At 31.7% G+C, this 18058-nt stretch overlaps 1 pseudogene; it reads right to left on the bottom strand.

Moving 5' to 3' along the window:
* LOC149562721 (leucine-rich repeat receptor-like protein kinase PEPR1) overlaps positions 1 to 17731 on the bottom strand; it is a 52172-nt pseudogene extending 34441 nt beyond the window's left edge.
* Positions 17732 to 18058: the final 327 nt, after the last annotated feature.

Here is an 18058-nt window from a genome sequence, read left to right as displayed (position 1 = left end):
ACCTATATGAAAATAAGCTAGAAAAAATATATGCTAGATGTTCTAGTCATTCTTATGAGGTATGGGTTAATGCAGAGCACTACTCATGAAGTATAGGCTAGTGAGTTTAACTCAAAGACTAGATAGAGTTATATCTTGATAAGAATATCAAAATTTGACTTGTAGAAGATATCTCTTACTTCTTGACCAGAAAAAATGTACTTTTAGTAAAAAAATCTTTAAATTAAAAAGTATAGAGGAAAAATAAGTACAAAAGATTGAAATAAAATATGAATATGATATTTAAACTAAAGTAAATGTAAAATATAAAATGATCTGATGAAATCAAACTAAGACTATTTAAAAAGAAGAAGAAAATTGAAGGTAACTACTAAATACTATAAATAAAATATAGACATGAATCAAGATGCTTTATATATATATATATATATATACAACATGTGTAAGACATTATACTATACTGTAAGAAGAAAAAGGTGTGTGAAATCACTTCCTACACTAATCTTTGAGAGGACAATTATGCAAATTCAACTAACTATTGTAGAGATCTCAAGAAATGCATAATAACTTAATCAAAATCAAAATGAACACATAACACAATGATTACCATGAGGAAACCCTTCTAGGAAAAAAGAACACCCTCCAAAGCTTGCATAATGTATTCTCAAATCTGGGTGATTACAATACACTTGCAATGCAAGCTCTTATAGGAGTGCATCACCACAACTCAAACCTAGACTCAAACTTAGAGAGATTCCTTCTAGCACCAATCTTGTAAACTAAACTCGATGATTCAAACATATCCCCAAGCCCTCCTTTTATAGTGATTTTCCACTTGAAAACCATTTGTGTTTTTACAAAATCATGAGCCCAAACCATGGTTAAATAGCCATGCCACATGTTACCAACTTGTAATTTGTAACTACAAGAATACCATTTTCATTCATAATTTTGTCCTCTAGTTTGGATTCCCATAAAAGTCATACAATGAGTTGTTTACACTCTAAAAATAGCCCTTCTAAATTATTCTAGAGACTAGACACATTTTTAACAACTTATACACCTTCTTCCAACTCATCATTAGGATAAAGGTGATATGACATTAAGCAACAGAGTGCTAACCGAAGGATCATTGCTAAGACATTCTAACAAGTGAATTAGTTAAATATCTTAATAGAGTAGTCTTGACAGGCTATTGTAAATCTTTCAACAAGGTGCTTACTTCACTATAAGTTAAAGTCCTCTTTATAGACAAACTTTTAGTAGGGTGTTTAAATCATTTAATAGGGTAAGATCTAACAATCTTATAATCGTTTAACAGGGTAGGTCATGTTTCCTGATCAAACATTGTTACATTCATTGGATTTATGGGTGTCATTCCCTCACTTTATTACAATAGTAGTGAAGATTTGTTGGTGCCATCCCCACCCTAGTTTTACCTTTATGTGGAAAACTACCACAAACAAATTCTAGAATTTTCAAAAAAAAATCTAAAGATTTTTGAAAAGAGCTTGCAAGGTTGAGACACAATTCTCAACATTCTCCCACCTAATGTGATCAGATTTCCACAATCCATCATAGTTATGTAACTCAGTTTCTGGATTAGATTATGTGGAGATTTTTACCATCAATGTTTCGAATCACACTATGTGATCCATCATCAGGATGAGAAAGCAAGAGATGTCAAAAAAAGTAAGTAGCAGATTTAGAAAAGACTCACCAAATTAAGAAGAATAGGAAAAAAGGATTGCACAAATCCCAAAGCTAAAAATAATAATAATAAATATAAAAATAAAAACAAAACAAAACAATTGGGGTGAATGACTAAACAAAAAGACATCACACAAGAATAATGTAAACAAGAATATAAAAATACGATAACCAAGAATATAAATTACCTATATAAGTTATATATATATATATATATATATATAAACTTATCCAAGCATATATGTAATACACCTAATACATATAATACATATAAATAAGCATATATTATATTTATAATATATACTTAATATATATATGTCATACACATATTACATATGAATAAGCAGATATTATATTTATAAGTGTATATATATAAGAATGTATTATATATATGTAGTATAGACATATATGTTAATTCAACATACATACATACATACATACATACATACATATACTTATCTACTAATCTACTTATCTATATTACAAATAAATAATGATATGTTTATGATATATACTTATATCTGTAATACACCTAGTACATATAAATAAGCATATATTATATTTATAATATATACTTTATATATATATATATATATATATATATGTAATACACACACACACACACACACACACACACACACACACACACATGTCTATATTACATATATATAAGAAATTATTATATATATGTAGTATAGACATATATTTTAACGCAATATATATATATATGCTTATCTACTAATCTACTTATCTATAATACAAATAAATAATATGTTTATGATATATACTGATATGTATTAAGCATATATAATTATATATTAAACATATATATAGTATGTATAATATATACTTGAATATGAATGATATATATAAGTAAGAAAATATTAAATATATATTTAAAAATATGCTTGAATATTTTTCATAGAAGTCAAACAATGTATATGACATATATATATATGTATGTATGTATGTATGTATGTATGTATGTACATACATACATACATATATATATACATATGTATCTATACATACATACATATACATATATATATACATACATATAAATATATGTATATATATGTATATATATGTATATATATGTATGTATATATGTACATATAGATACATATATATATGTATGTACATATACATATATATGTGTGTGTGTGTCTATACATACATACATACATACATACATACATACATACATACATACATACATACATACATATATATATATATATATATATATATATACATACATATACATATATATATTGAAAGAAAATAATCATTTGAAACAAGTGAATATATAATACAAATATATAGGTATGTATGATATAACTGTGTATGCATATATGGATATGTATACCTATAGATATATATACATACATACCTACACCTATAAGAATATATGCACCCAACATTGCACATAGACGAAAAAGAAAATAAGAGAAACAAAAAGATTAAACATACACGAGCATGTCTATATAAGAGATACAAACCTCTAAAGAAAAATAAAAGAGTAAGTGACAGCAACAAAATATAAGTACCTATATATATATACACACACACACACACACAAAAGTGCGTAAGTGTGTGTGCATGTTTATGCATATAATTAGGAAAACAATAAAAATATAGGAAGGAAACAAAAGTGAAAAGATAGAAAAGGAAAGGAAGAACACTAAAAGGAGAACCTAGGGCAAAAGAGCAACAAAGAAGGTGAAAGAGAGAGGCGGAGGGTGCAACACACTTGACAAGAGAAGGAGGGGAGAGAAGACCAGAAATAAGGCAAGGGAGAGAGAAACCAAGAAGGAAGGAAATGAGGAAAGAGGACAAGAAACAAGGCAAGGGAGAGTAGCCAAGTAGGAGGGAAGGAGGGAAAGGGGAACTAACCCATACAATGAGGGTGTCTGTCCCTAGAGAACAACATGGGAAGCCAAGAGGGGTTGAGGATCCAACCATCATCATGATTAAGGTTGATGGGGTGGTTGTTGATTTTGATGGCTTCTTTACACTTTCTTTTGAAATAGTTATCCTCATTGGAAATGATTTGCGTATTCTCCAAACATATGTGATGTTTGGTAGATAAGTTTATATATATTACTTATATAGGTAATTTATATTCTTGTTTACCTTATTCTTGTGTGATGTCTTTTTGTTTAGTCATTCAACCCAATTGTTTTTTTTGTTTTTTTTTTAATATTTATTATTATTTTGTTTAGCTTCAGGGTTTGTACAACCCTTTTTTCCTATTCTCCTTTATTTGGTGAGTCTTTGCTAAACCTGCTACTTACTTTGTTTGACATCTCTTGCTCTCTCATCTTGATGATGGATCATGTAGTGTGATTCAAAATATTGATGGTAAAAATCTCCACACAATCTAATCCGGAAACTGAGTTACATTCTCCCACTTGTCAAACACCTTGCAAGAGTTAGGAGATCCACATTTTCATGGACTTAATTTCTAGGGGTTGAGAGGCCTAAAGACTCTGAATACCATTTTAACTTCTCTATTCTTATGTGCTTAGTTAATGTATCAACAACATTACCAAAGTCTTTACCTTCTCCAACTTCAACTTGCCATCCTCCACAATATGTCTCACAAAATGATATTGTACATCAATGTGCTTTGTTCTGGCATGAAATGTCGAGTTCTTTGCTAGGTAGATTACACTTTGACTGTCACTATAAATTGTCATTGCGCCCTATTTGAATTCTATATTTGAATAGAGTCTCTTAAGGTAGATGGCTTCCTTGTAGGCATGAGTAGCTTCCATATACTCTATCTCTATAATGAACAAAGTGACCACATCTTTTTTCTTTCTCATCCAACTAATTGCACCACTGAATAATGTAAACACATATGCATTGGTGGATCTTCTTCTATCAACATTGCTAGCCCAGTCTAAATCTACATAGCCTTGAATATCCAAGGAATGCTCATATCATGTTCCATAAAAACATATAGAGTACTTTGAGGTACCGCACAAGTATCTAAAAACACTTTTTACTACCTCCCAGTGATCTCTTCCTAGATTAGACATATAATAGGAAATTACTCCCACTACTTGGGCAATGTCTAATCTTGTATAGACCATAGCATACATCAAACTTCCAACAACACTCTCATATGGTAGTCGAGTCATCTCTTTCATATCCAATGAGGATGAAGGACACTGTGAGCTAGAAAGCTTTGTTCCCATAGTAACAGGAACACTCAATGGTGTAGAATCATATATATTGAATCTTCTTAGAATATTAACAACATATTTAATCTATCCTAGCCAAAGATTTTTTTTTTCTATCTCTTATAATCTCCATTCCTAAAATGTACCTTGTTGTACCAAGATCTTTCATTTCAAACTTTGCTAAGAGCTAAGATTTTAATTCTGCAATGAAATCTTTTCCTTTTCCAATAAATAACATGTCATCAACATAGACAATAACTAAAAAAAAATCACCATCAGACTTGTAATGTATACAGTGATTAGATTTGTATCGCATAAATTCCAAACTCTATACATATCTATCAAACTTCTAGTACCACATCCTAGGACTTTGTTTTAACCCATACAAGGATTTCTTCAATTTATAGACCAAATGACTTTTACCTTTCACCAAAAAGTGCTCTAGTTGTGTCATATTAATTTCTTCCTCCAAATATCCATGAAGGAAAATTATCTTCACATCCATCTACTCCACTTCTAGATGATAAGCTGCTACAATAGAAAGTATAAATTGAATGGATGTCATCTTTTTCTATAAGAGAATTTTTTTTACCATAATCAATTCCTCCAACTTGGGAGTACTCTTTTGCAACCAATTATTCTTTATACTTCTCAATGCTTCCATCTGAACCCAACTTCCTTTTGAACACACATGTACAACCAACAAGATTCTATCCTTTAGGAAATGTTACAAGGTCCCATGTGTCATTCCTCTTAGAGGATGCCATCTCTTCTTCTAGGGCTATCTTCAAGGACTTTGAATCATTCATACCAAGAGCCTCTTCTATAGATTTCAGTTCATCAATATTTGTATTCCAAGAAAATATACACCTCTAATCATCAAGAGAATATCCATACATCTCTAGTGCTTTCCTTTGTCTACTAGACCTTTAAACAAGATCTAGTTCAAGTTCATGATTAGGTTCTCCCTCTTCCTTTGATGATTCAGAACTCACAGAGCTCTCTTTAACAAGTTGTCTTTCTAAGGACCTTGGTTCAGCCTTCTTAGGTGTAGCAAGAAGTTGAATCACATCTTTCTTTTCTTTTATCTATTTTGGCTACACTATAATAGATGAAGGCTTCATTTAAAAATAACAGTTCTGGAGTAAAATACCTTTTGTGCAACAAGATCCCAAAGCTTGTATCCTTTCACACCATAAGTATATCTAATGAAGATACATTTGATAGCTTTTTTGTCCAACTTTTTCCACTTCTCCTTTGGCACATGAGCATATGCCTCACAACCAAAAGCTCTTAGATGTCTAAGTGAAGGCTTGTGAGTCGACCATGCTTCCATTAGTGTTTTATCAATAAGAGCTGATGTAGGAGACCTATTTATCATGTAGCATGTAGTATACTCCTAGCCTTCTCCATCAAGGTCCTATTCATTCCTTTTGCAACTCCATTCTGCTATGGAGAATACAAAGTTGTCTTCTCTCTTTTAATACCACAATCTTTAAAAAATGTGTCAAAATCATTGGAGCAATACTCACTACCATTATCAGTTCTCAAATTTTTTTTCTTCTTTCTAATCTACAACTCAACCATTGCTTTAAATTCTTTGAAATGAATAAAAAATTCAGCTTTACTTCCTATTAAATAAACCCATGTTTTTCTACTAAAATCATCAATTAAAGAAAAATAATAAATTGATCTGCCAATAGAAGGAACATCATCTAGACCAAATATGTCTAAATGGATTAGATCCAAAATACAAGAGGACTTATGAGAACTTGAGTAAAACTAAATGCAGTTTTGTTTGCCATAGATACAATGCTCACAAAAATGAAAATCAAGATTGTAGTCATTCAACCCATCAATAAGGTTTTTATTCTTTAATATTTGTAGACCTTTCTCACCTATTTGGTTGAGTCTATGGTGCCATAAAATAGTTTTCTTTGTAGGTAACTTTGACTAAATAGATAGAGCACCCTTAGGTGCCCAAAAGCCACGACCATCTATTCAAAGAGAAACCCTCTCCTTCTCCAAAAAAGTAGTCCTCTTCATAGTCTTATTTGAAGTACTATTGTACTCAATCATGCATGCATTAGGTTGGTACAATGTACCCAATCTTCTTCATCTTTCTATTACCATAATGCCTCTCACCATTTCACACCTTCTTCAGAAAACTATACATGTACACCTATATCTATTAGTTTGCTACTAGATAACAAATTACTCGTTAGCCCTAGGATATGCAAGACACCATCAAATATTCTAATTATTCCATCAAAAAATTTCACATGAATACTTCCACGACCAAAAATATAAAGAACTGAGTTATCACCCAAATACACCTTACCACCATTAAACTTTTCATATTTACTAAAAAAATTTATATTAGTAGTCATGCAAAAAGATGCATCCAAGTCTATCAACCATGAATTATCAGCTGCATGAGTGGCCAAGGATGTGATGAAAGCATCTCCATCTTCCTTCTCAGACTCAGAATCAAAATCTCCCTCCTTCTTCTTCTTTTTTTCCTCTTTGCAATCCTTTCAAAAGTGTCAAGGTTTGCCACAATTCCAATAGATCATCTTGGACTTACCACAAGATTTTAATCTCCCCTTATTCTTGGACTTAGAATGGCCATGTTGCTTCTTATTCTTGCCTCTTTGCTTTGGTCATCCTTGAACACTCAAAGCCTCTTTGGCATTCAGAGACTTTCCTTCTCATCTCTTTAGAAAGTAGAGAACCAACAATGTCCTCCATCTTCAAGATGACTAAAGTGCTCCCTATGGCCATGACAAGGCTATCTGATGAGTCTAGCAATGAACATAGCAATATTTGGCACCTTTCTTCTTCATCCATCCACAACCCAACTGAGGTCAACTAAGTCACCAACATATTGAATCTTTCAAGATGCCAAGAAATATGTCCACCTTCTTCCATTATCAAGGAATACAACTTTTTCCTCAAGAAAATATTATTCGCAAGTGATTTTACTTGATAGATCTCACTTAGCCTCTTCCAAAGCTTCTTTGTGATAGGTTCTTCATGGACAGTAATTAGTATAGAGTCTACAAGATACAATCTAATGAGACTTTTAGCTTTTTATCTCTCACATCATACTCTGCGATTGAAGTTGGATATGTGGGCCTCATCTTCTTTTCATCGACTACATCCCATAGATCATAATCAATTAATTGATCTTCCATCTTGAGCTTCGACATTGAAAAGTTTGTGCCAAAAAAATTATCTACATCAATCCTTGCTGATGTGCTTTCCATCTTTGTAATCCTGCAACACATAAATAAAAACCTTTGCACAAGCTCCCACTCAAACCTTGATTAGATCAAAAAACCTTGTACCCAACAAATAGACCCAAAATTGGTTAGGCTTTGATACCACTTATAAGGAAGCAAAAGGTGCATGGAATCACTTCCTACACTAATCTTTGAGAGGATGATTATGCAAATTTGACTAACTATTGCAGAGATCTCAAGGAATGCATAACAACTTAATCAAAATAAAAATGAATTCATAATACAATGATTATTCTGGTGAAACCCTTTTGAGAGAAAAACCCCACCCTCCAAAACCCACACAATGTATTCTAAAATCTAGAATATTACAATATACTTGCAATGCAAGTTCTTACAAGAGTGCATCACCACAACTTGAACTTGGACTCAGACTCAAAGAAACTCCTTCTAGCACTAGTCTTGCAAACTAAACTCAATGATTCAAACACCTCCCCAAGCCCTCCTTTTATAGTGATTGGCCTCTCAAAACCCATTTGTGCTTTTACAAAACCATGAGCCAAAACCATGGGAAAAACAACCATGCCACATGTTACCCACTTGTAATTTGTAACTCCAAGAATACCATTTTCGTCCATAATTTTGTCCTCTAGTTTAGGCCCCCATAAAAGTCATATAATTAGTTTTTTATACTCTAAAAATAGCCCTTCTACATTGTTCTAGAGACTAGACACATTTTTAACAACTAGTACACCTTTTTCAAACTCATAAACAAGTGGAAAACTACCACAAACAAATTCTAGAATTTTCTAAAAAAAATTCTAGAGTTTTCTGGCTAAATTTTTTTAGAGTTTTCCAGAAAAAGCTTGCAAGGTTGAGACACAATTCTCAACATATATAACTAAACATATGTTGCTATGGATTATATAAACAAATGAATACATTTCTACAACTCAATTTATGCTCATATTGTATATTCAACTTTTCTTTTATTTAACAATATCAAGATTAATTACATATAACTAAATATAAAATAATTTATATTCTCAAAATTTGACTCCCATGTCTACACCTTGGTTCTTGTTGTTAAATAAATAGGGGGATCAGACCACAGAAAGAAAATAGTTTTAAGAAGTTGGAAAAAAAAAAATTAACAAATATAAAAAAGTTAAAATGATAACTCAATATATAATAATTTATATTATAAAAAAATACAAAATTTGATGAATCTAATATGCTAATAATAATACCATCATAAACTGTAGTGACATCTAAACCCTGAACTAAAGTGCATATCATAGTAAGGGGGGAAATTAGTTTTTTTTTTTTCAAATTCATTCTTTTATTTTATGTTTTAATTTAGATTTTAGTAGATACCCACAAACTGTCTACCACCAATTATTCATAAATTAATATAATTAGTCAAATAATTCTTTTGTCTTTTTATTTCACTAGATTATACCTTAGGATTATACTATATTTAGAGTATAACTTAATTTAGAAATGTAATTTTGTGATAAATTTAAACTGTGTTGCATAGAGGAAACACACGTTACATCTCATACATAAAGGGATTGATAAATTATAAATAAATATATTAATGGTGGGGTAGGTTCATTGGTCAAGCACAAAAAATAAGCATCAAAATTGTTGAAAAGTCATGAGGATAGATTTTCCATATTATAAACATTCTTCTGCATTCTAAAAACAATACATAATAAAGCTCTTTCACTCTATATTTCTTGTAGTCTGAGATCTGGCTAGATAATTTCTTGGCACCATTTTGGTAATGAGGGTGTTAATACTTATGTCAGACTCTCATCTACCATGTATTAATTTTTAATTTCATTGTTCTATAATTTCCATTAATGCATTTAGATGAATTTATCCCATAATTCATATTGCATATGCAAACTCACATGGAATCAATGGGTAGTTGACATGGATGGAAGGAATTTTGTTAGATTTAGAAACAATGAAGGGTGCTCCCCTTGACACCACAAACAAAGAAAAAAATATAGAGACAACAATAATTTGTGAGAACAAAATGTGGACTTCTTATTATCTCCTCAAATGAGAAATTATAAAATTTTGAAATACAATGTGCAAATGTGCATGGGTGCCTTCCTTACAATAATCTAAAAGATAGAGTTGTGAACTATCACCCAAAACTATCCTAGACAACCTATGACCCTTTCTTATATAGGCAATTTTACACCATTGAGGAAGATTCTAGACCTCAAACCATACCCTTAAGGAAAATAAACCCTAAAATTACATATAGAATTGACTCAAAGCCCTTAGAATGTATTTTTCATATCGATTTGGTAGCTCCCCAAGCTCTATAAGAATGAGACCATAGATATTATTTGACCTAATCTAAAATAAATTAAGCAAGCTGCAAGTTCTACAAGATTGATGGGATGACACAACTAAAGAAGTTATTAGAGAGATTGAAACAAAGAAGGCAAGTGCAATTTCCCAATTCAATAGGGACATGCCCACTTAATTTGTCCATGATATTTTGGATCCTCGGACTCTTGCAAGGTGTTCAACAAGTGGGAGAATGTTCAGAACATGTGTCTCAACCTTGCAATCTTTTCTAGAAAATTCTAAAATTTGTTTGTCGAATTTTTCCACTAGTTTATACCTTGGAAAGAGTGTAAAAAATACCAAAATGAGTCTTGTCCATAGTAGAATATAGATAGGTCATTTTTAGAGCCTTGATGACTCATTTTGTAACTTTTATGGAGGTCTAAGCTAAGAGATAAAATTGTGGACAGAATTACTATTTTATTATGGTTGTTTTTCCGTATTGGAAATGTTGATATAAAAAATGGGTAACATGTGGGATGGTTGTTTTGCCCATGCTTTTGTAAAACCACAAGAAGCTTCTAGGTTGTAAAATCACTATAAAAGGAGGGCTTGGGGAGGTGTTTGTGCAATTGAGTTCAATCTGCAAGGTTGGTGCTAGAAGAAGTCTCTTTGAGTTCGAGTTGTGGTGATGCGCTCCTGTAAGAACTTGCATTGCAAGTGTATTGTAATCATCTTGGTTTGGTAATACATTGTGTAGGTTTTGGAGGGTGGGTTTTTTCTCTCGAAAGGGTTTCCCCACAGTAATTACTATGTTATGTGTTCATTATTATTTTGATTATGTTATTATGCATCTATTGAGATCTCTGTAATAGTTAGTTGAATTTGCATAATCGTCCTGTCAAAGATTAGCATAGGAAGTGATTCTACACACCTTTGCTTCCTTACCAAAACCTATAAGCATGTTCTACAACACATCTAAGTCTTTTATAAAATTTAAATATTCTATTATCTTGCAATTATCTTGCATTTTTGAAGTTCTTTTCTATGTGTTAGTAAGATATATTAATCTATATGCTTTTTGTGTAATTCTACAAGGCAACTATTCTTTTCTTGACTACTTTACAAAGGTAATCCTTTTCATATTCTTGTACTTCAATAAATTCTTAGTCTTCCCACTAAGGTGAGAATCAATGCTAGTTTGTTAGACAATGTAATTCACATTTCAAATAAGAAGTTAATCTAAAACTTGTTTACTATCGTAAGCATATTCTTATTGAGACATTAGAGAGTGACAATCTAATTTCACTAAATCCTATTTTTCTCCACTTATATCATTTGTCCAAAAAGTCCAACTTGCTGCTCTATGATCTTAGGCATCCTAAATTTGGTATCTATTTCTAGATTTTTTTCGCATGACACCATCTAAATTAAAGTGTTGATAGACTCTGTGGGCTACAACATTTATTGGAAAAAAATATTAGCATTTGTTTCTAATAATTTAGAGATTTTAAGGTCGTATATTGAATTCAAAAGCAACATTCAATATAGTTAATGATAAAAGTATTGTATGAAATTTAGAAAAATAAAACTTATTTCTAAATTTAGATGTACTCATACTCCAATGTATAGATAAGAATTCACATGCAATTTTTTTAAAATACTTATTTTAACTACCTAACAAAAAAATTGGCATGTTTAGTCTAACTAATTTTAGGAAGCCCAATCAAATTTTTTTTCTATAGAGCCATTGGCCACCCTTGAACTTGAATGAGAATTGGCTCAATAACCCCAACTTATACATGATTTAATCAACATAAATTTCAAGAAAAAATGTAAAGAAAATGTGATTATTGATCTATCTAAATGATCTGCTTCTAAGAATGTGTGTGCTCACTCATTTACCCTTGAAAATGAAGGGAAAGGAAATGTCCATTTAATTTCAATAAAGTCATAAATGTGCACAAGATAGATTTATCCAAACCAATTTTGTGAGAATGCAAGGTTTTAACATCTTGATATGTAAATGCATTGTTATGAAAAAAATCCATTTTATCCATACAGTCATGGCATTCATGAACATGAGATCTTGAGCTAGATGAATAGATTAAGGGGATGCAATGAAAGACCATGACAGTTGCAATTTTCTTTTACTTTATATGTCCTCTCCATTTCATTATGTTTCTAAATGTACCTTCCCAAGTATATACACTATACTAGAAGTTGATGGGTGGGCAAAGGCACACAAAAATAAAATTCAAAACACAATGTGATGTAGGACAATAAACATTAATTGCGTTTGATTAATTTTCTTGATCGTCTAAATGGATACATAACACTCTTTTTTATAGACAAGTTTACAATATTCTAGAAATACCTTACATTTTTTGACAAGACAATTATCTATAGAGTTTTGGAAACTACTACAACCGGCACAATCTAAACCTAAACCTAAACCTAAGCTTCTAGAATGATCTAATGATAGATATGATTGGAGTAGAAATTAATATTTCTAACACCCCCCTAATTTCTACTATCTACATCGTGAATATTTACAATTCCCAATGCTTCCCTGAAGATCAAAAATTGTTCCTATGCTAAAGCCTTGGTGAAGATATCCACAAGTTGCTCTTCTGATCTACAATGGTGTAGATTAATTTCTCTATTATTAACCAGCTCTCTAATGAAGTGATAGCTTATGTCAGTGTGTTTTTTCCTCTTGTGAAAAACATGGTTCATTGATGGTGCAATAGAAAATTTGTTATCACAATAGATTCTAGTAGGTCCATCTTGAGCTTGTATTAAGTCTCTCAAAATCCTTCACATCCATATTGCTTGACATGTTGTTGTTGTTCCTACTATATACTTTGCTTTAGCTGATGAGAGAGTTACTACATGTTGCTTCTTTGATGCCCAAGCTACAACACCTGTTCTTAAACGAAAAGCATATCCAGATATGCTCCTTCTATCCTTAGTATTCCCTACAAAATCACTATCTATATATCCTATTAATTGAAAATCATCTAAAGTAGAATACAAAATGCCATGATTCATAGTTCCTGTAATCCTTTTTCCTTCCTACCAATGTGAGTTCTTAGGTTATTCAATGAATCTAGAGATTAAGCTCACTTTGTACATAATATCTAGTTGAGTAGTAGTGAGATACATCAAACTACCAACCAATCTTCTAAATATAGTTGAGTCAAAACCTTTCTCACTATCTTCTCTATTTAGTTTGGTGTCTACTACCACAAGTGTAGAAACTGGACTGCAATTTATCAATCTAAATCTTTTCAAAATATCTTTTGCATATTTACTTTGGCAAATGAAAATTCCTTTATCATTTTGAGTAACTTCAATGCCAAGAAAATATTTCATCAATCCTAGATCTGTCATTTCAAATTCTCTTTTCATTGCTGATTTAAACAAGTTAATATATAAATTACCTATGAAGATCAAATCATCAACATATAAACAAACAATCAAAATATAACCTTGTTCATTTATGTTAGCATATAATGTAGGTTTGTTGGTGCTTCTCTTGAATCTATTCTCCATCATGTATGAATCTATTATGCTATACCAGGCTCTTGGAGCTAGCTTCAATCCCTAGAGTGCCTTCTTCAACTTATAAAATTTGTCTTCATGTCCTCTTATTTTATATCTTGGTGGTTGTTGTACATAGACTTCTTTTTTGAAATATCCATTTAAAAAGCTACTTTGACATCCATTTGTTTTGAGCTGCAATAGCTAAAACTCTTCTCACAATATCAAGTCTTGCTATAGGTGCAAATGTCTCATTATAGTCAACCCCATATTCTTGTGGAAATCCCTTAGCAACTTACCTTGCCTTATATTTGCCTACATCTCCGTTAGCTTTAAACTGAGTCTTATAAACCCATTTTACACCAATGTCATTTTTGTTCTTAGGTAAACCAACTAATTCCCATGTATCATTTCTCTCAATTGATTCTATTTCATAATTCATTGCATTAATCCATTGTTCTTCCTTAATTTCATCTTCAAAATATATAGGATATTGAGAAAATAAAGAAAAATTTGATTGCAAATCCATTTTACTTCCTTGATCATAAATCTCATTCAAACTTGTAATTTTCTTGCTCGTAATCCTTGATCTCAATTGTGGAAATATAGAGTTTGAATTATTACTTACTTGTGAATTCAAAGATTCTCCATGCTCAACTTCATTTTCTAAGTGATCTCCTTATGGAATTTGTGATGGAGTTCCTTCTTGGTCACTTGGTTAATCATCTTGATCTCCGTGATTCTTTTTATCCTTCTCATCATATGGTATTGTTGTAGCACATGTAACATTTGTATCTATATTCCCATCCCAAGATTCATCCTCTTTTCTTGGTCACTTGGTTGATCATCTTGATCTTCATGATCCTTTTTGTCCTTCTCATCATATGGTATTGTTGCAGCACCTATAACATTTGTATTTGTATTTCCATCCCAAGATTCATCCTCTTTAAATACAACATCCCTACTCACAATGACTTTTTTGGTGATAGGGTTAAACAACCTATATGCCTTAGATTGCCCATCATAGCCAACAAAAATGCATTTCTCACTCTTATCATCTAATTTACTTCTAGTTTCTTTAGGAACATGTGCATATGCAATAAAACTAAACACTTTGAGATGAGAAACACTATGAATCTTACCACTCCATGCTTGTTGTTGAACCATGTCCCTCACAATCTTTGTTGGACTCCTATTTAAAATATAAACAACACAAGAAACTGCCTCAGCCCAAAACTCATTAGGAAGATTCTTACCTTTCAACATGTTGCTTGCCATCTCCATTATTATCTTGTTCTTTCTCTCTGCAACACCATTTTGTTGTGGTGTGTAACTAGTAGTAAATTTCTTTTTGATGCCATGATCCCTGCAATAGTCTAAAAACTTATTTGACTTATACTCTCCTCCTCTATTACATCTCAATACCTTGATAGGTAAACCACTTTGTTTCTCAACAAAAACCCTAAATTCTTTAAATTTTTCAAAAGTTTCAGAATTGTTTTTAAGAAAGTAAACCCATGTCTTTCTACTAAAGTCATCCATAAATGTTAATAAATAAGCGCTCCCCCATAATGATGGCATTTTCATTGGACCAAATATAATTGAATGCACAATTTATAAAGGTAGCCTTGCTCTAGATGACATCCCTTTTGGAAAAAACTCTCTATAATGTTTGGCCAAAATTGAACTTTCACATGGACTTAATGATGCTTCAATTGGGGGTAAACCTCTTACCATTTTCTTTCTTTGCAATAAAGATAATCCTTTGAGATTTAGATGACCATACCTCAAGTGTCATATCCATGTTTGATCTTGACCCAATGCTTTGAAACTTGTTGTAACTTCATCAGTTATATTGCTCTTCATCCAAAGTGGAAACATCCTATTATTTTTCATTTCCACCCTTGCAATCACCATGTTACTAGGAGGCATATCAAATATAGTGCACAATTTTTTCTCAAAAATAACTCTATAACATTTTTGACTAATCTGCCCCACACTCATAAGATTATGTTTCAAACAAGGCACACAGTATACATCAGAAATAAATTTCTTACCATGCTTTATTATAACATTGATTGTGCCTTTTTCCACTCACTTCGGCTATCTCATTATTCCCAACTTCACTTGTAATTTAATTGATCTATCCGAACTTTCAAAAAACTCTTTATCACCTATCATGTAATTTTAGCAACCACTATCTAAAAACAAAAAATCATTTGTGCCCTCTTGAGCTACATTGCAAGTAATAAACAATATCTCAAAATTACTCTCAGAAAAATTTACATTTTGCTTACTCATATCAGCTTTTTTTTCTAACACTCATTTGTAAAATATCCAAACTTCTTGTAGTAATAACATTGAATATTTGATTTATCATACCTTTGTGATGTTTGGTTGTTATAGCTTCCCCTTGAAAAGGAATATGTATTTCTTCTTCCTCCTGAATCTAGACTCCTTTCTTCTTTGTGAAAATTATTTCTGCCTCTCCCTCTTCCTCTAAATCTAGCATTTCTTCTTCCTCTACCTCTGCCAAATGTCATTTCTATTTTAAATGCATTCTCCAGTGATGAGTTATTATGCTTTTTCAACCTTTCTTCATGATTATATAAAGATCCAAATAGCTCATTTATAGATAATGTTATTAAATCCTTAGATTCTTCAATTGCAACCATAACATTATCAAATTTAATAGGAAGACTTCTTAAAATATTATCTATAACCTTTTGAATAGTAAGTTCATCACCATTCATATTTACTTGATTAACAACATTCATAACACAATTTGAAAACTTCTCTACAAAATCAAAATCCTTCATTTGTAAATTCTCAAATTCTCTTCTAAGTGCTTGCAATTTCAAAATCTTTACCTTACTTATACCCTGATATGCAGTCAAAAGAATATCCCAAGCTTGCTTGGTTGTAATAGTTGGCTTAATTTTTCCAAGAATTGAGTCATCTAATGCTTGTCCAATAAGTTGCAAAACCTTTTTATTCTTTTGCCTATTTTCATCTAGCTTTTTCTTTTGATTACCATTTAAAGCAAACTCATCTATAGGCTCAATATAACCATTTAAAATTACATCTAATATCTCATAAGAATCAAATATAAGCTACATTTTGAAAGCCCAATTCTCATAATTCTTTCTAGAAAACATTGGAATTGAAGGTTGAAAACTTCCGGAAGCCATTCTTGATATAAGTTTAAAAAGAGATACATAGATCTACCAAACCTTAAATAAGGTAACAAGATACTTATGAATCTCAATAACCTCACAATAAAGGCATTTATAGGACTTTCTATTCCCTTGTTTGCTGCAATCCTCCTTGGCCTCCTATTAACAACATGCAATAAATAAAGGAAGAGGGGAGCCCTTATGATTTCTTGGCCTCCTTCTTCCCTAGAAGGACATTCACCCAGTCTTCTACCAAGAAGTCAAAAAGAAACTTGGAGTCCTCCTTGGATAGGTCTCCTTCACCATCCTTCAATAGGAATAGAGTGGTCGCTATAGCATGAGTTACTTTAATAGTTAACTTGGTTAATAGTCTCATTCTCTCCTCCAATGCCTGGGTTCTCTCCTGAACCTCATTACTAGCCTTATGTGACTTTCCCTGATGGCCATCCATACCAACGTGAGTATCCTGCACAACCAGGAGGTTTGTAGCATTTATGGAACTTGCCTTAACCAGGGAGGAGATCATAATTGGAGAAGGCATCCTATCCATCATTTTAGAGAATTGATATTTTTTTAGGTCCACACACCGAGGCACAACTGTCACTGAGACACATGAAACCTCCTTATTCTCTTTTCCATTACCCAAGTTTGACCTGGATGAGTTAGAAATCTCCTCTTCGACCTCCTTCATACCTTCCAATCCAAAGTTAATATTTTTTTCATATATTCTTCTTTTGGGGCAGCCCAATTCCTTGGAATCTAAGTCCTCCTCATACAAGGCTAACTCCCTCAACTTCCTCTTAGCCTTAGACTTAGACAACCTCCTTGATCTTCTCCTTCCCCCTCTCCCCTCATCCTTTGACTCTATATGCATTTT

The sequence above is a fragment of the Cupressus sempervirens genome, chromosome 4 (genome assembly GCF_028749045.1).
Source record: "Cupressus sempervirens isolate cs-2001-9-10 chromosome 4, ASM2874904v1, whole genome shotgun sequence".
Taxonomy (NCBI): Eukaryota; Viridiplantae; Streptophyta; class Pinopsida; order Cupressales; family Cupressaceae; genus Cupressus; species Cupressus sempervirens.
This window is presented reverse-complemented; position numbering and strand designations above follow the sequence as displayed.